This window comes from Mauremys reevesii, unplaced genomic scaffold, assembly GCF_016161935.1.
Source record: "Mauremys reevesii isolate NIE-2019 unplaced genomic scaffold, ASM1616193v1 Contig83, whole genome shotgun sequence".
Lineage (NCBI taxonomy): Eukaryota > Metazoa > Chordata > Testudines > Geoemydidae > Mauremys > Mauremys reevesii.
In genome coordinates, this window is record NW_024100899.1 from 1 (window position 1) to 25,965 (window position 25,965).

Genomic DNA, 25,965 nt, shown 5'->3' on the forward strand with positions numbered 1-25,965 from the left:
GCTGTGATGGCCAGACTAGTTAGGCGTTGGAGTTGAACTCCAATGGGGTTCTCCTCACGCCAAGAGGTTGGAAATCCTGCTCACAGCGAGAGCCTGTGTTTTAGAGCCAGTCTCTCACCTGGGCAATACTTGTACAATCCTTGAGACACTCTCAATTCTCTCCCACCCCAAGGAAATCCTGTTCTGCTCCTCTTTCATAGAGAGTCCTGGGACACCCCTCACACTGTGTCCCTGGGAGGGGTCAGGCAAACTCCTCAGCGCCCCAGCCTCTGCCACTCACCTAGTGCCCCAGTAGATTAGCCATGTTGATGTGCTCTCCTTCATCGTAAATCCAGTCAGTGCGACTCCTGGCCTGTCCCCTGCAGAAAGGTGTATCCCCTCTACAGCTGGTGTGACTAGGCTCGGGTCAGAGGAATGAGGCTAGCGCCCACCTCCACTGGTTCTGCCACAGAGAAACCACGTCCTTCTGGCTTCTGACCTCGCTACAGACCTGCCCCAGGTAGTGCTCATTGTAAAAACGTTTCCTCTGAAGGTCGAGAAAAACAGGACCAGCGGTCTTCAGGCCGGCTGACTGACATTAAACTCAGCCCCAACACCAAACACTGTGTGGTCCAGAGGAAGGGAGCCAGTTCCTACCATGGATCTTTCCTTTCACACCTTAACATCAAGTGCCTCCTCTTGGGTCTCTAATCCCTGCCACATTCCACATGCCAGATGCCCCTTCCCCAGTACTGTCGTCACTCAGCTTGCAGACGGAGGCACCTCCCAAGTCCCTGCCCTCCCTCTGGCGCCATCTCCATGGGCCGTCCTGCCTCACTCTGTTCCACGCCATTTTGGGCGACGAATTTAATGTCATGTGAAGACAGCTCCTGCATCTCTCATCCTTATATAGGTCAGGGGGGCCAATCCTGGGGAGAAGCCCATTGACTATAAACAGAGAAGTTCACGGTTAATGTCTCTTTCTGCAAGAGTTAAGAAGCTCAGGAAAGCTGTGACACTGACCAGAGTAACCAATGAGGGGTCAAGATACTTTCAAATCTTCGTGGAGGAAGGAAACACATTTTGTGTTCTTTGTTTTAGAAGTTGTTCGTTCTCAGGAACTGAGAGTGATCAGACGTCCATCCAGGCTCTCCAAATCTTTCTGAATCAGTCTCTCATGTTTCAAAATTATAAAGTAATAGCCAGGCAAGGCGGCTTAATCAGGCCAATACTCTGGCTTCAGCTAGAGCCCCGGGAAGGAGTTGGGGTTGGGTGTCACAAAGGCTGGGGCATGAGCCCCGGGTGCTTCCAGTCTCGCCTTTGCCCTTCCTGACTTGCCAAGAAAATGGCGGCTGCCGGGCTAGCGTGTGGAGCAGTTTCCCTCTTCCAAGTGTGCCTGTCCCTGTGCTGGACGGGGTTGCTACATAGCACCTTGGGAGCCTGGGTGTTTCTCTGCTTCTCGCCAGCTGGGAAAAGCCTCTTGGGGTAAAATCTCCTGCCCCACTGCCAAAGTGAGCACCTGGAGTGGGAGCAGTGGAAGCGCCACCAAGGGGCTGGCCCTGCTTTCCTACCGTCTTCGATAATGGCCACAGGCATCAGCAGCTGCCCTGCATGCTGGTCTGTGGGTGGCCTTCAGTGGGGTTGGCAGGGCCGGCTCCAGACCAGCACGCCAAGCACGTGCTTGGGGCGGCATGCCGCGGGGCACTCTGCCTGTCGCTGGGAGGGTGGCAGGTGGCACCGGTGGACCTCCACAGGCGTCCCTGCGGATGCTCCTCCGGAGGCATGGGACCAACGGAACCTCCGCAGGCATGTCTGCAGGAGGTCCACGGGCCGCGGGACCGGCGACCGCCAGGCGCACCCTGCGGCGTGCTGCCGTGCTTGGGGCGGCGAAAGTGCTAGAGCCGCCCCTGGTATTTGGCACGGCAGGAGCAGCCTGGCTGGGTGTTTTGTGCCTGTCTGAAGGCCACACATAGGCATGGGCCTGCCCTCCTCTTGCCCTGCCCTCGGCTGCTCTGTGGCTTTTAAGCCTTCCCTTGGAGCCGTCAGCACCAGCTGCCTCTGCTCTAGGTGCCCAGAGGAGGAGAGGTGCTGGGCTCTGTGACGAAGTGGAGGATTTTCTTGGGGTTTTCTGTGTTTTCCAGTAGTTCACATGCACAGGGAGTGGGACTCAGTGTCCCCAGGTGTTACTGGTTTAACGAGGTGAAGGGAGAGGGAGTTTGTTGTTACAGAGGATCGGAGAGGACTTGGGACCCGGCTGATGGCCTGGAGGATGGAGACCCCAGCGACTGGTGACCTGGTCATCCGGAGACCCAGCTCAGGAGTCACAGCCGGTTCTGGCCAGTGGGAATAAAATGGGCTGCAGAGAGGACCCGGAGAGGAGAGGAGGCCCAGGCAACCCTGTTTACCTGGAGAAAAGACAATGCACATAGGTGGAGCTTGGGGCCGGGCAGGGGCGGCTCTGCCTATTTGGCCACCCCAAGCAGTCATGCGCGGGAGGTGCCCGGAGACCGGGAGCAGCGGACCTCCCGCAGGCATGACTGCGGAGGGTCCGCTGGTCGCGGCTCGGCTGGACCTCCCGCAGCTGCGGGCGGTTCGCAGGTCCGGCGGCTCCGGCGAGTTTCGCAGGCATGCCTGCGGGAGGTCCAGCCGAGCCACGGGACCAGCGAATGTCCGTAGCTGCGGGAGGTCCACTGGAGCCGCAGGACGGCGCCTCCGCAGTCATGCCTGCAGCAGGTCGGTCGTCCCGGGGCTCCGGTGGACCTCCGCAGGCATGACTGCGGCAGATCCGCCGGCCCAGCCTGCCGCCCCGGGATAGGGCCGCCCCAGCGCGTGCTTGGCGTGCTGGGGTCTGGGCCGGCCCTGGGGCTGGGGATATCAGAGGCCCAGCTGGGAAGCAGCGGGGCTCGGGGCTGGCGAGGAAGCCGGCAGAGCCCACCTGGCTGCAAGGGGACTGGGATGTGCTGTTATTGTGAGAGGCCAGGCCTGAGGCCCTGAGAGTTTCCTGTGCTGTGTTCAACTCTCAATAAACCCTCCTGTTTTATGCTGGCTGAGAGTCACTCCGGTTTAGCGAACAGGGGCATCATCCTTCGGGGTGAGGAGGCCCAGGGGTCCAGAGCGCGTGGACTCCTGAGGGGGCCCACGGCGAGACAGGCGTGCTAAGGCTCAGAGAGGTGCGGCTCCAGGAGGTGGGGGCCTGACCCCGAGAGAGTGGACCCCGTGAAGGGCTGTCGCACTGAAAGGCACCCCACGGACCGCACGGGGCCAGAGTGGGCACGATCTGTGAGTCCGTGACAGGCAGTGACATCACAAGGCCTTTTGCAGGACCTCAGACTATTGGTCAAAGGTGGTGGGAGGTGGTGACCTCACAGACAGATGCTGACATCAGCCAGGCAGGACAGGGCGAGGGGCCAGGAAACCTCAGAGACCCTGTGGCTTTGCTTCAGCAAGTCTCCTTCTCCAGGTCTCTCTTTGAGGACTGAGAGAGTATTCGGGTTCACGGACGTGGCGCCAGGAGGAACCTCTTTCGAGTTTTCTCCTTCCTTTAATGATTTTACTAGAGACCCGCCGTCCCTGTTTAGAAGGTAAGAGCCTCCTCGAGGAAGGGGTGTCCTGGGGTGTCACAGTTCGGATGCGGTGCCCCATGTAAGGAAGTTCCCACCACCTGCTCTGTGTTCGCAGGGCGGGAGAGCAACATCCACGGCAGTGATTTGCTCCTGGCTGCCAGAGCAGAGCAGCAGGCTCAGCTGTCAGAACTTCCTGGAGCGATGAAAGGGGAGGGCCCCATGGCTCTGTAGCAGGAATGCAGGGCAGGCGAGTTCACAGAGGGCATTGTGGGATACTGGCACAGGCCAGTTATGGTGATATAATGAACAGCAGCATCTACACTGACACTCTGTCACTTCAAGTTTGCTGGAAAAAGCTCTAGACCTCTCATCGAAGTGGTTTTATTTTGTCAGCAAAACAGGGCAGTTTGTCACCAGACGTGGCATTGCAGTGTGTGCACCAGCCACAAGCTGCCGACCGAGGGAGCGTTGTGTGTTTTTCACACACCTGAGCAATATAATTGGGCTCAAATAACTGTGTAGTGCAGACCTGGCCAGAGAGTCTCTCTCTCTCTCTCTCTCTCTCTCTCTCTCTCTCTCTCTCACACACACACACACACACACACACACACACACACACACACACACACACACACACACACACACACACACACACACACACACACACACACACACACACACACACACACCCCTGCTGCTCTGCTTCGTGGGGCCCAGGGGGGGATGGCAGGGAGTCAGGTGTGAGCAGACACTTTACTTTAGTCACAGGCAGGCACCATGGCTTAGCTGGTTAAAGTACCTGTTTTGTAAACAGGAGATGCTGGGTTCAACTCCTAGTGGTGCCTTGTTGAGATGCTTTTAGAGCACCTGGTATTGGCTACTGTCAGAAGACAAAATACAGAGCTAGGTGGACCTTTGGTCTAGCCCAGTGTGGTTTTTCTTATGGTTTAAATTACACTCACTGGCACTGATAATAGAGTTACTCAAAGTTTGGGAGTTAAGAGCTGATAGGTCAGTGGTCCAAGCCCCTCGTGGATGATCCCCTCCCTCTGGGACAGGGGCAGGTCTGGGCTCTTGCACCAAATGCTCATTGTGGCTGCCAGAATCTGTGGGCAGCTCATTTAGTTTGCACCGAGGTTGAGTCCTTGATTCACACAACAAGGATAACAACCCTTTGTTTCTCCTGCCCCTGTAACATGGAGACTGGGAATCCAACACCAGCCACAAGTGATCATTTCGGCAAGCAACCCAACCTATTTCCAACATACTGTGAAATCCACATGCAGACTCATACACGAAACCTTGCAAGAAAATCTTCCTGAGGGTCTGAAGCACCTGCTGCTGGAGGAAGGAGGGAGCTGTGGGTTGGGATTGAGGAGCAGCGTGAGGAGGGGGCCTGTGGGTTGGGATTGAGGGCACTGGGAATAGAGGACATGGGTTCGGGCTGAAGAGCGTCCTCATTTGGGGATCCAGCAGGACAGGGGAAGGCAGCAGGTGATTCTAATTCCTTAGGGATATTCTGTGTGTTTGCGTGTGCAGGAAGGAACATGCTCTAGGCCCAGAGGCCTTTATTCCTCCAGGCTGCAAGGTCAGAGGGGCTGTCAGGAAGTTGCCCCTTCAATCCCCCCCACACAAAGGCCCTTCTTAGGATTTGCAAAATCCTGAAGAGAAAGAGTAACACCCGAAGAAGATTCCAGAAAATCAGATTTTTACAAAAATAGTGAGAAGTTTATTACCTGACCAGGGACTTGAACCCTGGACCCTCAGATTAAAGTCTGATGCTCTGCCAACTGAGCTAGCCAGGCTCACATAAAAAACTTCAAGTTGGTGCAGAAGTGAAGCTAGTCAAGAAAAATGAGTGGGAAACAATAGGGAAACCTGCTGCTCTCTCTCTTCCCAGCCCTGGCCTGGCTGGGTATTAGTGCTGGTTAAAAAGACAGGAAAGTGTCGGTATCTACCAGCCATTCATAGCTGTACAAGACTCAGGCACAATACAGAGGTGCCCATCTGCAAGTGCCGAATGGTTGGATTGGCTAATGCAGCCTGTAGACGTCCAGGGCACTCTGGGATATAGAGCCAAGTGTCCATCACCATCATCATTTCAAAGGGATAATGATAATGGTAGCAAGGTTCACAACTGACTCAGCAGTTGCATACAAAGGTGCACGTTTGGCAGTTACGTTGGCTCAGGTTGGCCACCCGGTCTAGATGTAGAAGTTACAACATTTAAACTGGAAAGAGGGGCCAATTTCCCCATCATTTCCCACCTTTACATCCAAACACGATGAAGGTAGCAGATAGAGCCAGAGCAGGTTGTCTATGGGACCAAGTATATGCAGAGTCTCCTCGACAGAGGTTTGTTCAACCTGTTCTTAAAAACCTCTGAGGAGAGAGACACCACAGACGCCTTTGGGAGCCTATTCCAGAGCTTAACTGCACTCAGAGTCTGACATTGGTGAAGTAGGAGGCTGAGGCCTGGTCTACACTAGGCGTTTAAATCGGTTTTAGGGCGTAAAACCAATTTAACGCCACAACCGTCCACACTAGGAGGCACCTTATATCGATTTTAATGGCTCTTTAAATCGGTTTCTGTACTCCTGCCCGACGAGAGGAGTAGCGCTAATATCGGTATTAACATATCGGAATAGGGTTAGTGTGGCGCAATCGACGGTATTGGCCTCGGGCGGTATCCCACAGTGCACCACTGACCGCTCTGGACAGCATTCTCAACTCGGATGCACTGGCCAGGTAGACAGGAAAAGCCCGCGAACTTTTGAAATTCATTTCCTGCTTCCCCAGCGTGGAGAGCTCATCAGCACAGTTAACAATGCAGTCTCCTGAGAATCGAAAAAGAGCCCCAGCATGGACCGCTCGGGAGGTACTGGATCTGATCGCTATATGGGGAGAGGATTCAGTGCTAACAGAACTGCGTTCCAAAAGACGAAATGAAAAAGTATTTGAAAGAATTTCTAAGGCTATGACGGCTAAAGGCCACAGCAGGGACTCAGTGCAGTGCAGAGTGAAAGTTAAGGAGCTCAGACAAGCCTACCAGAAAACCAAAGAAGCAAACGGAAGGTCCGGGGCAGGTCGATAAACATGCCGCTTCTATGCTGAGCTGCATGCAATTTTAGGGGGCTGCGCCACAAGTACCCCACCCCTGACCGTGGATTCCGAGGTGGGGGTTGTAATCTCTGCCATGTCTGAGGATTATGCAGACGGGGAAGATGAAGAGGAAGAAGAAGAGGAAGACCTAGCAGAGAGCACACAGCACTCCGTGACCCCCAGCAGCCAGGAGCTTTTTATCACCCTGACAGAATTACCCTGCTCCCAGCCCTCACAAGCAACTATTCCAGAGAATGACGCCATGGAAGGGAGCTCTGGTGAGTGTACCTTTGCAAATAGCAAACAGTGTTTTTTAAGCAAGCCTTTTTTAATGATTGATTTGCCCTGAGGACTTGGGATGCATTCGCAGACAGTATAGTTACTTAGAAAAGTTTGTTAACATGTCCGGGGATTGAGAGGAAATCCTCCAGGGACATCTCGATGAAGCGCTCCTGTAGGTACTCCAGAAGCCTTTGCAGAAGGTTTCTGGGCAAGGCATCCTTGTTCCGCCCACCATGGTAGGACACTTTACCATGCCATGCATGTAGCAAGTAATCAGGGATCATTGCGTGGCAAAGCATCAGTGTATGGTCCCGGGGACTGCTGGCATTCAAGAAGCATCCGCTCTTTATCTTGTTCTGTTATCCTCAGCAAAGTGATATCGTTCAGGATAACCTGGTTAAAAATCAGGAATTTAAGTAAGGGGGGTGGCCATTTCTCTACTGGGTTCGTGGAATGCAGCAGCTTAAAAAACACTTTCCTGCACGTAGCGAAGCGGGGAGGAGGAGTGAAATGCCAATGATCTTTTCTGTTTGGTCACCAGCGGGCGATCTTCCCCAAGCTACCGGACAAGCAGTGGGTGGGGAGGAAGGTTGTTGATTAGCAGGGAGCTAGCGTGGTATTAGCCATGCGTTGGGGAGGGTAAATCACTGAGACAGTGGCTTACCATGGCCGCATGCAAGCTGAATTCTGATGCCTGGACCTGATGTGTCTGTGAGATCTGTAACCCCAGAGCTGCAAGCAGTCACTATTAAGATGAAAAATGCGACCTTGTAGGAAATCACATGTGCTAGGTGAATAGTGATGTTCACTGTGAAACAGTATAACCATTGTTCTGTAAAATGTATCTTTCTAAATATTTATCTCCCTCATGCAGCTGCAAGTTTTCAACCATCCCTCCTCCATCCCAAAGGCTAGCACAGATAAGGCGGAGGAAAAAGAAGGCCTTGAGATGAGATGTTCTCGGATATTATGGAAGTTACACGCAATGAAAGAGCTCATCTGAATGAGTGGAAGGACGTGGTTTCAAATTACAGGAAAGAGGCCAGTGAACGTGAGGACAGGAGGGACAACCGAGATGAGAGGTGGCGGCAGGAAGACCGGCAGGAAAATCAGCGGTTGCGGCAGGAAGATCAGCGGTGGCGGGATGCAACTCTGGGGCTGCTGCGTGATCAAACTGACATGCTCCGGCGTCTTGTGGAGCTTCAGGAACGGCTGCAGGATCACAGAGTGCCGCTGCAGCCCTGTATAACCACCCTCCCCCTCACCATGTTCCTTAGCCTCCTCACCCAGACGTGTAAGAACGCGTGGGGAGGCTCCGTGCACCCGCCACTCCACCCCGTGGACAGCCCAACCAGAAGGATGTCGTTACTCTGAATTTTTTTTTAATGGCCTTCTCCATCCCTCCTTTCCTCCTCCCAAAGCACACCCTTACTTCTCTCCCTCTTTTTATAATGAATTAATAAAGAATTCATGCTTTTTAAATGAGTGACTTTATTTGCATAAGTAAGCTGTACTCGAAGGGGAGGGAGTTGCTTACAGGGACTGAGTCAATCAAGGGGGTTGGGTGTTCATCAACAAACACAGCAGTCACACTGTACCCTGGCCATTGATGAAGCTCATTTTCAAAGCTTCTCTGATGCGCACCGCTTCCTGGTGTGCTCTTCTAATCTCCCTGGTGTCTGGCTGCGCGTAATCAGCGGCCAGGTGATTTGCCTCAGCCTCCCACCCCGCCATAAAGGTCTCCCCCTTACACTCACAGAGATTGTGGAGAATACAGCAAGCAGCAATAACATAGGGGACATTGGTTTGGCTGAGGTCTGAGCGAGTCAGTAATGTGCGCCAGCGAGCCTTTAAACGGCCAAATGCACATTCCACCACCATTCTGCACTTGCTCAGCCTGTAATTGAACAGATCCTGACCACTGTCAGGCTGCCTGTGTATGGCTTCATGAGCCATGGCATCAAGGGGTAGGCTGGGTCCCCCAGGATAACGACAGGCATTTCAACATCCCCAACTGTTATTTTCTGGTCTGGGAAGTAATTCCCTTGCTGCAGCCGTTTAAACAGAGTAGTGCTTCTGAATACGCGAGCGTCATGAACCCTCCCTGGCCATCCCACGTGGATGTTTGTGAAACGTCCTTGTGATCCACCAGTGCTTGCAGCACCATGGAACACTACCCCTTCCGGTTTACGTACTGGGGACCCTGGTGCTGCGGTGCCAAGATAGGGATATGGGTTCCATCTATCGCCCCCCCACAGTTAGGGAATCCCATTGCAGCAAAGCCATCCACTATGGCCTGCACGTTTCCCAAGTCACAACCTTTCGTAGCAGCAGCTTAGTGATTGCTTTGGCTACTTGCATCACAGCAGCCCCACAGTAGATTTTCCAACTCCAAATTGATTCCCGACTGACCGGTAGCTGTCTGGCGTTGCAAGCTTCCACAGGGCTATCGCCACTCGCTTCTCTACTGTGAGGCTGCTCTCCTCTTGGTATTATGGCGTTTCAGGGCAGGGGCAAGCAAGTCACAAAGGTCCATGAAAGTGCCCTTACGCATGCGAAAGTTTCGCAGCCACTGGGAATCGTCCCACACCTGCAACACAATGCGGTCCCACCAGTCAGTGCTTGTTTCCCGGGCCCAAAATCGGCGTTCAATGGATAGAATCTGCCCCATTACCATCAGGATCTCCAAAGCGCCGGGGCCAGCGGTTTGAGAGAATTCTGTGTCTACGTCCTCATCACTGTCATCGCGCGCTGCCGTATCCGCCTCTTACTCGCCTCGGTTCGAAGGTCCTGGTTCAGCATATACTGCACGAGTGCGCGAGGTGTTTAAAACATTCACGATTGCGGTATGGAGCTGAGCAGGGTCCATGCTTGCTGTGCTATGGCGTCTGCACGGTTCACCAAGCAAAAAGGCGCGAAACGGTTGTCTGCCGCTTTCAGGGAGGAGGGAGGAGGGAGGGTGAGGCTGTACCCAGAACCACCCGCGAAAATGATTTTTGCCCCATCAGGCACTGGGATCTCAACCGGAAATGCCAAGGGGCGGGGAGGCTGCGGGAACTATGGGATAGCTACGGGATAGCTACCCACAGTGCAACGCTCAGAAATCGGCTAGCCTCGGACCATGGGCGCACAACACCGATTTAATGTGTTTAGTGTGGCGCGCACTCGATTTTATAAAATCTGTTTTACAAAACCGGTTTATTCAAATTCGGAATAGTCCCGTAGTGTAGACGTACCCTCAGAGTTAAGCTGTTCCCAGCATCTAACGTAAATCTCCCTGGCTGCAGATTAAGCCCATTACTTCTTGTCCTACCGTCAGTGGACATGGAGACCAATTGATCATCATCCTATTTATAAAGACCAAACTTTTCTCTCTGCAGTCATCTGTTAAATGGTTATTATCCCCTCTTCTTGCCTGGGGTAGAATGGAAGAGGAGGAAATTCTATTTGTTCTCTCTTCATGTTTTACTGAAGCTCAGAGAGGAAGGAACCTGATCTGCCTTAGATTGTAGAGCGGACAGAGAATTTATTTCATTTTGGGCTGTGACTATAAGCATAAGAGTGACACCTAAGAGCTGTTGCTGCTGCCCAATATGGGGCTTAAACTCATGCTGGCAGGATTAAGAGTCTCATGCTCTATCAACTGGGCTGGCCGGATTTGAAGTCAGTCAAGTGCCCAGTCGCAGTGTAGAAGGAGCCCTGAGGGCATTTATTTGCAGGCTGAGGTTCCCTGTCTGACATTTGCCTTCTTTCCTGGTTCATTATGGCTCCAGCGAGCAAACCGGAGCTGTCACAAGGCTGGTTAGATGCTGCTCTCTAGCCCAGAGAGCTGGGGTTGATTTAACATGCTGTCACCATCAGCTGGTCAGAGTAACCAGCGGGGAGGGTGGCATTTAGGATTCTCCCACCAGTGGGAGGTGCTGTTGGACTCATCTAGTGGGGGAGAGTCTGAAAAAGCTTCTCAGCTCCCAGAGAGGGTAGACAAGCCAGTTCCCACACACACATTTTCACAGGAATCAGGTCCCTGAGGAAAAACTCAAAGAAGCCTGACCCAGGAGTGTCAGAGAAGGGAATCACTGTTTGCCTTAAGAGGTAGGTGAGAAACCTGCAGGTCCTTAGCTCCCTCCAGCGCCTGATAGAACCATTTGTGGGAAGATCTGGGGAAGCCGAGGAGGACAAGGAGACAGGAAAAGGGCTTGCAGCTGTTGTGCAATCACCATGCTCCCAGCAGAAGGGTCCAGGGTCTCAGCACTCAGACCTCACAAGATGGCAAAGCTCAGAGGCCCGTTACATGGAATCAGAATGTGATCAGCTCACACCCAGGGGGAGCAACACCCCTCCCTTGGTCTCTATGCCAGAGCTCCTATCAAATCAGTGTCCTTCCTGCAAGAGCGGGCTGCTGAGAGGGTTGTGATGGGGTAAATGAAGACAGAGGAGGATTGTTCCTCATGGGGTTTTTGTGTGGCTCTGTGATCCTGCTGGAGGAAGCATGATTTGAGTTTGTTTCAGTGGCTTGGGTTGGGCTCAGGTTGTGACCCTGAGTACAGGGATTCCTGCACTTTCTGCTCCCAGCCCCTCAGGGAATGGACAATGGAGCAGTTTCAGAAAGTGGATGAAAGTAGCCTAAGAAAGTGTAGCATAAGAGAGAAAAAAATAACATCAGCTCCCGGGTGGTCTAGTGGTTAGGATTTGGCATTTTCACTGCCAAGGCCTGGGTTCAATTCCCAGTCAGGGAAAAGTGACTTTAAACCAGAAATGCTTCAGTTATTCTTCACTTGCAATGTAAACGAATCCATGGTATTTTCCTGATGCCCCCATCTTCCCACTGTCTCCATGGCAGGGCTGACTTCAGGCACCACAGCAGCAAGCAGGTGCCTGGGGCGACCAAAGGAAGGAGGCTTCAGCAGCAGTTTGGCCCTCTTGGAGGGAAGGACTTGCTGCTGATTGCAGCTTTTTTTTTTTCCCCTCTGCTTGGGGCGGCAAAAACGCTGGATCTGGCCCTGCTCCAGGGAAGACAATTTGTTAAATCCCAGATGCGTGCAGTTCTATCAGGTCTCAGCCTGAGTCCTTAGGTCTTAATCCTGAGGATATTGTCCCACCATGGGGCCATTTCCCGCCTCTCTTTCCTAGGGAAGCACAATTTTCCTTGCACAGACACAGGAACAGCAAGATCTTTCTCTGTCCCTTGTGCAAAGCAGGGCCAAATTCCATGGAAACAATGGACAAGCAGGGGGCCCTGGGCACATCCAGCCCTGGCTGTGAGATGTTCCCTCCCCTCTTTCTTTATGCCCCTGTTGTTATTTCATGGATTGTCTGGGATGGGGGAAAAGCTGAGTTCACTCCAGGTGGAGGGGAAAAAGGACCTGAAAATCTCAGGACCCAACCCCTGCTACCAGGATCACCGAGGTGCTGGGGATTTGAGTAGGAAAGGGACTGTGTGAATTGTCAAGGTGGGAATGAATAACAATCTACCACAAGATCCACCTCATTAACCACTGACACAGGCTAATCCTGCTGTCGATAGAAGGAAACTGGGAATGATTCTTTGCTGTTCAGCCATGGAAACAGTGACCCAATTGCACCGCAGTGAATGTGCTGGGGAAAGCTGGACTTCACAGGCAGGTGGAAACATCTGGAGCTCCCCACCCCGCTTCTGCCGCCAGGGTAGGTGTTGAGCTGCTCACAGCGTCCCCCACCATGACCTTGCAGCACGGGGTGGCAGCACCACCCAATGCAGGGGAGAGGGCTGAGCGTATCTCTGCACCCTGAGTCAGGGCACAAACTCTCTCTGCCCCACACATAGAATCTGGCCCTGCTGCAAAGTGACCCTATGAACAATTAACCTCCAGGAGAGCAGGACTGGCCCTCAGAGAGGGAATGGGCTTCTCATGAGGCTTATAGGTCACTGGATGCAGTGGAAACAGGAGGGCTCTGAGTGTAACCGATAGCCCACCTAAACCATCTGGGGATGTAGCTCAGTGGTAGAGCACATGCTTTGCATGTATGAGGCCCTGGGTTCAATCCCCAGCATCTCCAAGTTCATTTTTCACCCTGGTGCTTTGCTCATGCCCAGAGGATGTGGCCCAGCAGTCTCCTGCACCAGTTTCAATCCTGCTCAGTGAGGGCAAGTGCCAATTGCATGGAAGGTCTGGGGGTGGTTTCTGCTCCTAAGTCACCTTGGTACATTTAAGATTCCCACCTGCTGTGCTGCTTGGGACAAGGGTAGATGAGAAGGGCAGATCCTCCAGCACTGGAGGAAAGGTCCCATCTGCACAGACTGAGAGGCAAGGAAACAGAGGGGCAGTCAGTGCTCAGAGAGGAGAGAGGTCAGTGATTTACACCCACCAGGGGACACTGTCTTTTTGAGGCGAGTGCAGTTTGCTTGGGATGATGCTGATGATGGATAGAAAAAAGGCTGGAGTCAATGACTGATGAGACCACAGAAGGGGAAGGGGAATGGCAGCCCCACAGAAGGTCCTGGGTGCTCAGATGCCCCAGTTATTGCACCCTGGCCTGTCACAGAGAGAGAAAAGACCCAGCGGGACCCAGCCCCCCTACAGTGATCCCATGGACAAGAACCTGGCTGGGAGTGGGGTGAAGGTTCCCTCTGGGCAAAGGGGAGCTGAAATCCCTCAGTGTCCTGGAATTTAAGCAATGGAAGCTTCAAACCCTGCACGGGTGGGGGCTGAGGTGCATCAGCAGAAGGTTGGGCTGGACAGGGGCGGCAGGTTTGTACAATTTTTGGTGGTGCCCAGAATGGGACCAAGTCCTGCCCCACCCCCCACACACACGTGCCTAAGGCTCTGGGAGGGAGTTTGGGTGTGGGAGGGAGAGGGGCTGGGCTCTGGGAGAGTTTGGGTGCAGGGTCTGGGCTCAGTCAGGGGGTTGTGCTGCAGGAGGGTGTGCAGGGGGCAAGCTCTTGGAGGGAGTTTGGGTGCAGGTGTGGGGTCTGCGTTGGGGTTGGGGTTGGGGTGCAGGAGAGGGTGAGGGTGCAGCATTTACCTCAGGCATCTCCCAAAGCAACCTGCACCCTCCTCTGGCAGCAGCCCCTAAGCGGGAGGGCCAGGGTGTCTCTGTGCATGGCTGCCCGCAGACTTCACCCCCGCAGCTCCCATTGCCACAGCTGGCAGAGTTGGCACTCAGGGCAGGGCAGCGTACGGAGACCTCCCCCACACCAGGGAGGTGCCAGCCGTTTCCGGGAGTGACGTGCCACATGGAGTGAGGGCGGGCAAGAAACCGCCTTAGTCCCCTTGTGCTGCTGGCGGTGGTGGCGGGGGTCCCTGGGCCCTTTTAAATTGCCCAGGGGTGGCAGGCAGCACTGAGGGGGACACTCCCAAGGGCCTAACGTTGCTTTGCACAATGATAAATCTTGGAACAGGACAGAAATGAAATGGCAGCAGAACCTAAGGAATTAAAGCCTCCAGTTCTTGTGTGTGCACTGACTCCGACCGGAAACTGTAATTTGACTCGCTTTGTGTCTGCGGCTGGTAAAATATCAAGGCAAAATCATTCCAGTGATCGTGACCCTGGGATTGAGGAGGCTTTGGTGTTATTAAAATGTAACTAGAATGTTACACTTGTGTTTTTAAAGGTGGCTTCCCCAAGCAATCCCAAGTTGTTCTTCCCACAGCTGGCTGATGGGGGGCAGCAGGGGATCTCCCCAATCTGGGGGAATCTCTCTGGGCCCCACTGTTAATTCTCCATCCTTTCTCCCCTAACCATGCCCACCTCCCCACCCCATTATCAGTGTTTTGGAGCAACCTCCCTCCCTCCCTCCCTTTATGGGATACAGACTCTGTGACAGAGACTGACTGGGGCTCCTCTCTGCATGGCCCCAATGGGGAAGGAAAGAGACTGGAGGAGGGGAGAAGACGAGCAGAAGGAGTCAAATGGGGCTAAACCAAAACAGAGGAGATTTTCTTTCTGTCAAAATGTCCTGGAGTCTCATGGCTGAAAAGCCGCATCTTGAGTTAGGTTTGATGCATCAACCTTTCAATTACCAGGCAAAGGTCTGAATCACAGAGACTGATAACTGCCTGCTTCCCAGCTTTGCCTAAGAGGCACCTGCAGTGGTGCAACTGGTTAGCGCAGAGGGGCTACTGCTGGGATTATGAATTCAAGCCTTATTTAGAGCACTGGTTTTATTACCTGTGTAGTTTCCCCAACTTGCTTTGCTTAATTCCCATGGAAAGTGCCCTACTAGGAAAAGGAGAGTAAGTTCTAAAATGTGGAAGTAGGTGCATAGCTTGGAAACATCCCCCCTGTGCTGCCATTAGTTCCAGTAGATTGTTCACTGGCAGCCTGAATTGATTTCTTTGCTGCTGTGAAAGCTGCCATGAAAAGTCTCTGGTCACCAGAGCTCCCTGCTTCTTCCAGCAGATCTCTGGCTCCTTCCCTGCCCCAGTCACTGCTGTAGGAGGGTCCTATATACACTGAGCCTAAAAGTTTTCCAAGCCTTCTTAGTGCAGTTGGCAGCGTGTCAGTTGCATAATCTAAAGGTCCTGAGTTCAAGCCTCAGAGAAGGCAATGGCTTTTGCTCCCTGCTTCAGATTTTCTACAGGAAACCAGAGAAAAGAAACTAGAGGAAAGTGGTTTCTAGACACCCTCCCACCCATCTCTCTCTCACACACACACACACAGACTTTTCTAGGGCATTTTCTTTTCCTTCTCTATGGACCTTGTATTTTTCACAGAGCAAAATAAAACAAAAACATGCAAGCCCAAGCCTAATACAGTATGAAACTCAATACAGATCAAATCTCACCCTCAGAGATCTTCCAATAAGCTTCTTTTGCAGACTAGACTTATTTTATGTCTGGGCCCAATCTTTTCACCTCGTATAGTCCGTGTTCCAGCTCAGGTGGTAGCTAGGGGATGTCTCATGACTGCAGCCATGTTTGTTCAGTTCCACCCCCTTATACAGCTTTGGTACAAGGCAGGAATTCTTGTCTCTCTCTTGGGGAAGAGCCCCAGGTTTAAGATGGATTCCTGTACCAGGTGACATGGTCACATGTCCTGTGAGACCCCCAAACCTTCATTCTTCCTGGCCTGACTCACAGATGGTGCAGGACAGAGCCATCTCCAGTCAATTGTCCTGGTTGATCGGAGCCATCAAGAGTCCAAACCACTATTAATGGCCCACACTTTGCATCATTACAACAGGACCTCAGAGTTATAGTTCATATTTCTAGTTTCAGATACAGGAATGATCGGTTCATACAAATAGGATGAACACACACAGTAGATTATAAGCTGTGTAATGATACCTTACAAGAGAACTTTTGCATGAAGAATGTTCCAGTTACATTATATTCACACTCATTAGCATATTTTCATAAAATCCTATGGAGTGCAACGTCACAGCAGGGAAAGGGTTTTACTGCAGCACCTGGGAGCAGTTGAGTTTCATGTTCAGGCTGTGGTATGAGTTCCTCCAGGTTTCTTGTAAGCAGACAGGGACCTTCGCGGGGGCTCTCGATACAGGAATGGCCCTGACACGATAAAGTGATGGGGATTGCATTTTCCTTTTTTATTTCTGTATTTCCAATGACATTTCTGTTTGTGATTTCATTTTGCTTTGTATAACTGTGTTTTCTCCTGGATTTGATATTTAACTGAAAAAAGAATAAGACCTCAGGGCGCCGGATGGAGGAGCAGGCTGGGGCGATGACTGCTAAGAGAGTGAGAGTAGCAGGTTTTCTGTATTGTTTCCTGCCTTCATTTTCATGACTAGTTTCTCTTCTTCATGAAATTTGCTTCATTTATGTGTAAGCCTGGCTAGCTCAGCTGGCAGAGTATCAGACTTTTAATCTGAGAGTCCAGGGTTCAAGTTCCTGGTCAGGTAAAAAGGGAACAGTTCCCCACAGAAGGAAAGAAGGCATCTCTCCAAGTTGTTATTTGACATCACCTTTTCCCCCAGGACTTGTTCTTTCCTAGGAAGGGCCATGTACTGCCTGGGACTGAAGGGGCAACTTCCTCACATGCCCACTGGCCTCTCAGTCTGGTTTAAGAAAGGCCTCTGGGAGGTGCAGCAAACTGCTGCAGGCCAACTTGGTGAGTAAAGGCAGGGCTGCCCCCACAGGGTCATCCACACCAGAGCTCAGCAGAGGTCTGGGGGTTCCCTATTGGTCCCATGGTGTAAGGGCAGCACTCGGGACTTTGAATCCTGCAATCTGAGCTGAAGTCTCAGTGGGATCTGAGGACAATTCCTGTGCCACAAACCCTGCTGGGTCTTCCAAGGCTCGATCTTGCTTTCTCAAAGGCCATGAAAGCCTGTCTTTTACCCGCTAGCTGTTGTGACTTGAGCACAAGAGGGACGTTTGATCCAGAAGCCTGGCCGTGCCTGGAGTCCTGTAGGTAGGGATGCGAGCTCCATTTCCTCTGAGTCCTGAAGCTGGGCTGCAGGCTGGCCTAGGAGGCAGCCCTATTGGTTGACCTACTGGCCCAAAGTCACTTGGGCGGTGTTGGTGTTCCCCAGGGATGCTGAAGGGCCTAAGGGAGGGAGGCTCAATACTCCCCCCTATCAGTCAGGGTGGAAGAGGAGGGCAGCAAGAGTTTGCAGGTTGATGGCTGGGCCTTCTAGCGTTCGGTTGGGGACGAGGTGGGAGCGAACTGGGAGAAATGGTTGCTGGCCTGTGAGGAATGGCTCAGCCGGTGGCGTAAGGGGACCTTGTCATTAACCTCAGCCATGTGTTTCCCCCTGCTCCACGAATGCTGCTGAGACCGAACACGATGACCTTCCACTTCTTGTGGGGCCATAGGATGTCCCTACCTAGTCAGGAGAAGTGCGGCTTTTCTGCTGTATTAGAAATGGTGGTTGGGCCTGGTGGGCTTTGAAGCCTTGTACGGCTCTACTTTTTTGTTTTTCAATTTTCAGTGGGTGGCTGAGCTGGAGGGCAGGTCAGGCCCGAGGAGAATGACGGGACAACCATAAAGAACCCAACTGACTCTTCCGATATGGCGTATTTTTTACCCCACTGGGTGCAGCACCAGGTATGGGATGGCCAATAGTGGCGGAAGGGGGAGGAGATTAGGAAGGCCCCCGCCCCCGCCCCCCCCATGTTCTTCTATTCCCACCTTACATCCTACAGGATTTTCAGTGGGTGGCTAGGTGGAAGGTGCTTCCAGGATGGCTTCATCCGCAACAGTGGCCACCCTCACAGCAGCGGCAGCCACAGCAGCGAGCCCCCCCCCTTCGGCTCAGTCTGAACAGAGGTCAATGTACCACTGGGTGAGACAGGCCAATTTTAGGGAGCTTCCTCTGAAGGTGAGCAACTGTCTCCAGAACTTACTGACAGGATCTTTAAAGTATTTGCAAATGTGCATGGCCGGCATGTGCAGAGCAAAGGCGGCCCGGGGCACTGTGTCAGGCTCTGGCACCGCTCGAGACAATGGACCATCTTCAGCCACCAGGCGACCCAGGATCTAAGGCAGGAATGGGGTGAGGAAGCAAGTCAAGCTGAGCAAGGCAGGCAAAAATTCATCTCGCCTTCGTGGGCGCTTGCAATGATACCCTTTTTGTGTGCCAGGACTGACAAAACATCCCAGACAGAGAAGCAGCAGGCCAAAAAAGCAGCAGGGTATTCTATCTGCTATCCAAGATCCATAAACGTAGAAATCCTGGATGCCCCATCATTTCAGGCAATGGCACCCTGACAGCAGGATTGTCTGGCTGTGTAGACTCCTTCTCAGGCCCTACGCTACCAGCACTCCCAGCTATCTTCGAGACACCACTGACTTCCTGAGGAAACTACAATCCATTGGTGATCTTCCAGAAAACACCATCCTGGCCACTATGGATGTGGAAGGCCTCTACACCAACGTTCCACACAAAGATGGACTACAAGCCGTCAGGAACAGTATCCCTGATAATGTCACGGCAAACCTGGTGGCTGAACTTTGTGACTTTGTCCTCACCCACAACTATTCCAGATTTGGGGACAATGTATACCTTCAAGTCAGCGGCACTGCTATGGGTACCCGCATGGCCCCACAGTATGCCCACATTTTTATGGCTGACTTAGAACAACGCTTCCTCAGCTTTCATCCTCTAATGCCCCTACTCTACTTGCGCTACACTGATGACATCTTCATCATCTGGACCCATGAAAAAGAAAACCTTTGAGAATTCCACCATGATTTCAACAATTTCCATCCCACCATCAACATAAACCTGGACCACTCCACACAAGAGATCCACTTCCTGGACACTACTGTGCTAATAAGCGATGGTCACATAAACACCACCCTATACCAGAAACATATTGACTGCTATGCTTACCTACATGCCTCCAGCTTTCATCCAGACCACACCACACAATCCATTGTCTACAGCCAAGCTCTAAAATACAACTACATATGCTCCAACCCCTCAGAAAGAGACAAACACCTACAAGATCTCTATCGAGCATTCTTACAAGTACATTACCCACCTGCTGAAATGAAGAAACAGATTGACAGAGCCAGAAGAGTACCCAGAAGTCACCTACTACAGGACAGGCCCAACAAAGAAAGTAACAGAACCCCACTAGCCGTCACCTTCAGCCCCCCAACAAAAACCTCTCCAGCGCATCTACAACCTATCCTGAAGGACAATGCCTCACTCTCACAGATCTTGGGACACAGGCCTGTCCTTGCTTACAGACAGCCCCCCAACCTGAAGCAAATACTTACCAGCAAGCAAACAGCAGAAACACTAACCCAGGAACCTATCCTTGCAACAAAGCCAACTCTGTCCACATATCTATTCAGGGGACATCATCATAGGACCTAATCACATCAGCCACACTATCAGAGGCTCGTTCACCTGCACATCTACCAAAGTGATATATGTTATTATGTGCCAGCAATGCCCCTCCACCATGTATATTGGCCAAACCAGACAGTCTCTACGTAAAACAATAAATGGACACAAATCACATGTCAAGAATTATAACATTTAAAAACCAGTCGGAGAACACTTCAATCTCCTGGTCACGCATTTACAGACCTAAAAGTTGCAATATTACAGCAAATAACCTTCAACAACAGACTCTCATGAGAGACTGCTGAAGTGGAATTAATTTGCAAAGTGGACACCATTAAATTAGGCTTGAATAAAGACTGGGAGTGGATGGGTCATTACACAAAGTCAAACTATTTCCTCTTGTTTATTTGTCCCCCTACTGTTACTCACATCTTCTTGTCAACTGTTGGAAATGTGCCATCCTGATTATCACTACAAAGGTTTTTCTCCTGCTGATAATAGCTCACCTTAACTGCTCACTCTCGTTATAGTGTGTATGGCAACACCCATTTTTTTTCATGTTTTCTGTATATATATATATCTTCCTGCTGTATTTCCACTGCATGCATCCGATGAAGTGGGTTTTAGCCCACAAAGCTTATGCTCAAATAAATTTGTTAGTCTCTAAGGTGCCACAAGTACTCCTCTTTCTTTTTGCAGATAAATGAATGGAGGTTAAGTCCATGAATGGCTATTAGCCAGGATGGGTAAGGAATGGTGTCCCTAACTTCTGTTTGTTAGAGGGTGGAGATGGATGGTAGGAGAGAAATCACTTGATCATTACCTGTTCAGTCCCTCTGGGGCACCTGGCATTGGCCACTGTTGGCAGATAGGATGCAGGGTTGGATGGACCTTTGGTCTGACCCAGTATGGCCATTCTTATGTACTTATGAAGGGAGGGGCAAAGGCTTTTGACAGAGTTTCTGCAGTGTAGTGGTTATCACGTTTACCTAACATGCAAAAGGTCCCTGGTTCAAAACCAGGCAGAAACACAATGGCTTAATTTTCCAAGCTCCTACTGGCCTGTCCCTGCTGTTGTAGGAGCAGCAGTGATTTCTATGCTCAGAAGGTCTGTTGTACTTCTCCTGCTCCCACTTTTGTCTCCTCTCCCTCTCTGAAGGCCTGTGAAGTGGCTTTTCCCCTCCCGCTCCCTCCTGGAATGCTCGTGGGATGAATGGGCTGGTTGAAGAGCAGAAGAGCTCCCAGGTAGACAAGGTGTCTGGGACGCTAATTAGGCAGCACTCACACACCCAGAGCATGGACACTGCCCAAGGTGGAGTGTGACCAACCAGATGCAGCCAAGTCATCTCTAGTCGCAGGCCATGAGGTGCAGGCCCTTAAAGGGAGGGCCCTGTGCTCAGGAGAGCACTCACAAGCTTGTACCTCCAGTGAATGCCCTTTGCCCGGACTGCCTTACCTTGCAGAATCCTGACATCTCCAGTGCTGTGCCTGTCCTGGGAGCGTGAGTATGCAAGTGTGAGTGTGTCACCCCCGCTGCCCCCTGCTTCTTCTTTTGAGCTTAGCTGTCAGTATAATAAACGTGCTGCTTTCTGCCAAACTCTGGTGGGTCATTAGCTTACTAGCTGGCCCAATTTTGGGTAACACCTGTGATAAACTCAACCCCTGCAAGATCGTGGGTGGTGAAATGAGCTGGGAAAAAGCCTTGGCATCAGCAGGGGAAAGCTAGAGGACCTTGGCCAGTCACCTTTTGAAGCCTTGTGGCTTGGTCTCCTCTGCCCTGGGAGGTTGGCCTATGGCATCCGGCTCTTCCTGCTGCCTCCTCTGTGTGACTTGCCAAAGGAGGGAGTGAGGCAGCAATGGGGCAAAAGAGGAAAGTCGAGCTGAGGAAGGCAGGGCAGAAGCTAAGCACCTCAGTGCGGCTAAGTGGGGTTAGTAGAGCACCACCAGTCGTTCTGCAAAGCCTGGGGAGGTGCGGTTGGCTGCTGGGAGGAAGAATCCTGTGCCTGCCTCTTGGCTTCCCAGGGGTGGCTACTTGCAGCCCAGGAGAAGGACGATGGTTCTGGGTGAAAGGAAGACAAGCAAAGCTCTGGCAGGAAATTTGGGTGCGGGGTGCTGGCTCTGCGCTGGGGGAGGAGGTTGGAGTGCAGGAGGGGTGGCGCTTACCCCGGGCACTGCAGCTCCCAAAGTGACCGGTACACACAACCCTCTGGCAGCAGGTCCTAGGTGGGTGGGGCCAGGGGGTCTCTGTGTGCCGCTGCCTGCAGGCGCTGCCCCCAGAGCTCCCATTGGCTGCAGTTCCTGGCCAATGGGCGCTGCGGAGTTGGTACTCAGGGCAGAGGCAGTGAATGGAGACACTCCCCCCCACCCCAGGGGATGCTGGGACATGCCGGCCATTTCTGGGAGTGGCACGGAGAGATGGAGGCAGAGTGGGCAGGGAGCCACCTCAGTGCTGCTGGCACATCTCTGCACACCCATGGGGGGAGGGGAGCAGAGGGCCTCCATGTGCTGCCTGGGGTAGGGGCAATGAACAGAGCTGCCTCCCCTCCCGGGTCTATTACAGGAGTGGGTGGGTGGTGTCTTTTGGCCTGCAAGGTGCAGCAGGTCGGACTAGATGATCACATTGTTCCCTTCTGACCTTAAAGGCTTTGAGTCTAAAAGGGAGAGGGAAGTAAAGATATTTTTTTTTAAATAAACCAAACATTGTAATACCAGATAACTCCAACAGCTCATTGTACAGTCCCACCCCTTTCTTCCTCCACTGTGTGTTGAATGACCTGCAGGACATTGATTCTCTCATTTCATTGATAAACTGATACAACGTGACTGAAATAAAACCAATTCCCAGTAGAGAAAATGTCACTTCCCTGCATTGGCTGGGAATCAGACCCAGGTCAACTGCTTGGAAGGCAGCTATGCTCACCACTATACCACCAATGCATCTGGCAAAGTGCCACTTATGCTTCCCCAATGAGGCTAGAGCAGCATTGAGGCACTTTTCTGCCTGTTAAAATGTACTGGATTCTCATCACTAAAAAAAACCTCCATCTTCACTTGGGTTTGAACCATCAGCCTTTCAATTAGCCAGCAAAGCCTTTCAATTAGCCAGCAAAGTTGTTAATCACAGGGTATGTCTACACTATGGGATTATTCAATTTTACAGAAATTGTTTTTGAAACAGATTGTATAAAGTCAGTGCACGCGCCACACTAAGCACATTAATTAAGTGGTGTGCGTCCATGTACAGGCTAGTGTCAATTTCCAGAGTGTTGCATTGTGGGTAGCTATCCCATAGCTATCCCATAGTTCCATGATCTCCCCGCCCATTGGAATTCGCGTTGAGATCCCAATGCCTGATGGGGCAAAAACAGTGTCATGGGTGATTCTGGGTAAATGTTGTCACTCAATCCTCCCTCCGTGAAAGAAGCGGCAGACAATCATTTCGTGCCCTTTTCCCTGGATTGCCGGGCAGACGCCATAGCACGGCAACCATGGAGCCCGTTCAGCCTTTTTCACTGTCACCGTATGTCTACTGGATGGTGCTGACAGGCCAGCGGTACTGCAGCGCTACACGGCAGCATCCCCTTGCCTTTTGCAAGTTAGCAAAGATAGTTACTAGCCATCCCATCCCATCTGCTGCTTTGCAAGTTGACAATGACAGTGACCAGTCATAATGTACTGTCTGCTGCTGTCATGGGTGCTCCTGGCCGGCCTCGGTGAGGTCGGCCGGGGCATGGACAAAAATGGGAATGACTCCCGGTCATTCCCTTCTTTACGTTTTGTCTAAAGGGAGAGTCAGTCCTGTCTAGACTATCAGACAAGCCTACTAAAGAACCAGAGAGGCAAACAGCCACTCCGGGTCAGAGCCCCAGACATCCAGAAATGATGAGCTGCATGCCATTCTAGGGGTGCCTGCAACAACCACACCCATTGCTTCCCTCCTCCCCACCCCTCCTGGGCTACTGTTGCAGTTATCCCCCATTTGTGTGATGAAGTAATAAAGAATGCAGGAATTTGAAACAACACTGACTTTGTGCCTCTGCAAGTAGAGCTCAAAGGAGGAGGGGGCAGCCTCCAGCTGCTATGATATTCCAGGCAGGACTGAATCTCCATTAGACAAAGCTTAAAGAGAGAATGACCTGGGAGTCATTCACATTTTTGCCAGGTGCCCCTGGGCGACCTCACCGAGGTCAGCCAGGAGCACTCACGGGATGACGATGACTGATACCAGTCCTACTGTACCGTCTGCCATCTGGAAGGGAAGGGAAGGGAAGGGGATGCTGCTGTGTAGTGCTGCAGCACAACATGTGCCAGCAGAATCCGGTAGACATACGGTGACATTGAAAAAAAGCGAGAAATTATTTTTTCCCTTTGCTTTCACGGGGGAGGGGGGGCAATGACATATACCCTGAACCACCCGTGACAATGTTTTTGACCCTTCAGGCTTTGGGAACTCAGCCAAGAATTCAAATGGTTTTGGAGAGTCACGGGAACTGTGGGATAGCTACAGTCATCAGCCGCCCCTCCCTCCATGAGCGTCCATTTCATTCTTTGGCTTTCTGGTACGCTTGTCTCAGCTCCTTAAGTTTCAGCACTGTGTTGAGTCCCTGATGTGGCCTCTCTCCATCATAGCCTGGGAGATTTTTTTCAAATGTTTTGGCATTTCGTCTTTTGGAATGGAGTTCTGATAGAACAGATTCATCTCCCCATACAAAGATCAGCTTCAGTATCTCCCCTACAGTCAATGCTGGAGCTCTTTTTGGATTCTGGGACTGCATGGTCACCTGTGCTGATCAGCGTTCCACGCTGGGCAAACAGGAAATGAAATTCAAAAGTTCATGGGGCTTTTTCTGTTTACCTGGCCAGTGCATCCGAGTTCAGATTGCTGTCCAGAGCGGTCACAATGGTGCACTGTGGGATAGCACCCGGAGGCCAATACCGTTGAATTGTGGCCACATTAACCCTAATCCGACATGGCAATGCCGATTTCAGCGCTACTCCCCTCTTCGGAGAGGAGTACAGATACCGGTATTAAGAGACCTTTATATCGATATAAAGGGCTTCGTTGTGTGGATGGGTGCAGGGTTAATGCGATTTAACGCTGCTAAATTCGATATAAACTCGTAGTGTTGACCAGGCCAGAGAGAGCAGCAGGTTTCCCATATTGTTTCCCGCTCTTGTTTTCTTGACTAGTTTCTCCTCTGCACCAACTTGCTGTTTTTCTTTATGAGCCTGGCTAGCTCAGTGGGCAGAGCATCAAACTTTTAATCTGAGGGTCCAGGGTTCAAGTCCCTGGTCAGGTGATAAACTACTCCCCAAGATCTTACACTGTCTTGCTGGAGTCCTCTTTGATGTTACTTTTTCTCTTCAGGATTTTCCCTTTCCTCAGAAGGGCCTTTTTGTGTGTGGTTTGAAGGGGCAACTTCCTGACAGCCCCTCTGTCCTTGCAGCCTGGAGGAATAAAGGCCTCTGGGCATAGAGCATGTTCCTCCCCTGCACACACACACACACACACACACACACACACACACACACACACACACACACACACACACACACACACACACACACACACACACACACACACAGAATATCCCTAAGGAATTAGAATCACCTGCTGCCTTCCTCTGTCCTGCTGGATCCCCAAATGAAGATGCTCTTCAGCCTAAACCCATGTCGCCTCTTTTCCCAGTGCCCCTCAGACCCAACCCTCAGTCCCTCCTATGCTCACTGCTCCTCACTCCCAACCCAAGCCTGCTCCTCTTCACCCTTCTCCTCTGTCCCAACCCACAGGCCCCTTCTCCTCATGCTGCTCCTCAATCCCAATCCACGGCTCCCTCCTTCCCTCCAGCAGCAGGTGCTTCAGACCCGCTCAGGAAGATTTTATTGCAAGGTTTTGTGTATGAGTCTGCATGTGGATTTTACAGTGTGTTGGAAATAGGTTGGGTTGCTTGCCGAAATGATCACTTGTGGTTGGTGCTGGACTCCCAGTCTCCATGTTATTGGGGGCAGGAGAAATAAAGGGTTGTTATCCTTGTTGTGTGAATCGAGGGCAGCACAACTGTGCTTGGCAGACCCCGATTGAGGGACTCACCCTCAATTCAATAGCACTTGCTAGGCAGGGGACAGGGGTTCCAAAGCTGAGTGGGCTGGGGTCTGGGTCCCAATGCTAAAATTTAGGTGTCAGACCAACTTTAGGACAGGGTGGCTGTAGAGGATGAGTGAGTCCCTAGACAACATAGTGAGTATGGTGCCTTCTTATATTCCCCCTTTTCCACCCAGGATGGCAGGTGAACT

General features: G+C 51.9%; 3 non-coding genes across 3 annotated transcripts; 2 read left to right on the forward strand and 1 right to left on the reverse strand.

Moving 5' to 3' along the window:
- The first annotated feature begins 11,590 nt into the window (after positions 1–11,590).
- Positions 11,591–11,662, forward strand: TRNAE-UUC. Its single transcript has one exon. It is a non-coding gene; the product is annotated as a tRNA-Glu (tRNA).
- Positions 11,663–12,890: 1,228 nt separating this feature from the next.
- On the forward strand, positions 12,891–12,962 carry TRNAA-UGC. Its single transcript has one exon. It is a non-coding gene; the product is annotated as a tRNA-Ala (tRNA).
- A 9,574-nt stretch (positions 12,963–22,536) lies between these two features.
- TRNAG-UCC lies at positions 22,537–22,608 on the reverse strand. Its single transcript has one exon. It is a non-coding gene; the product is annotated as a tRNA-Gly (tRNA).
- Positions 22,609–25,965: the final 3,357 nt, after the last annotated feature.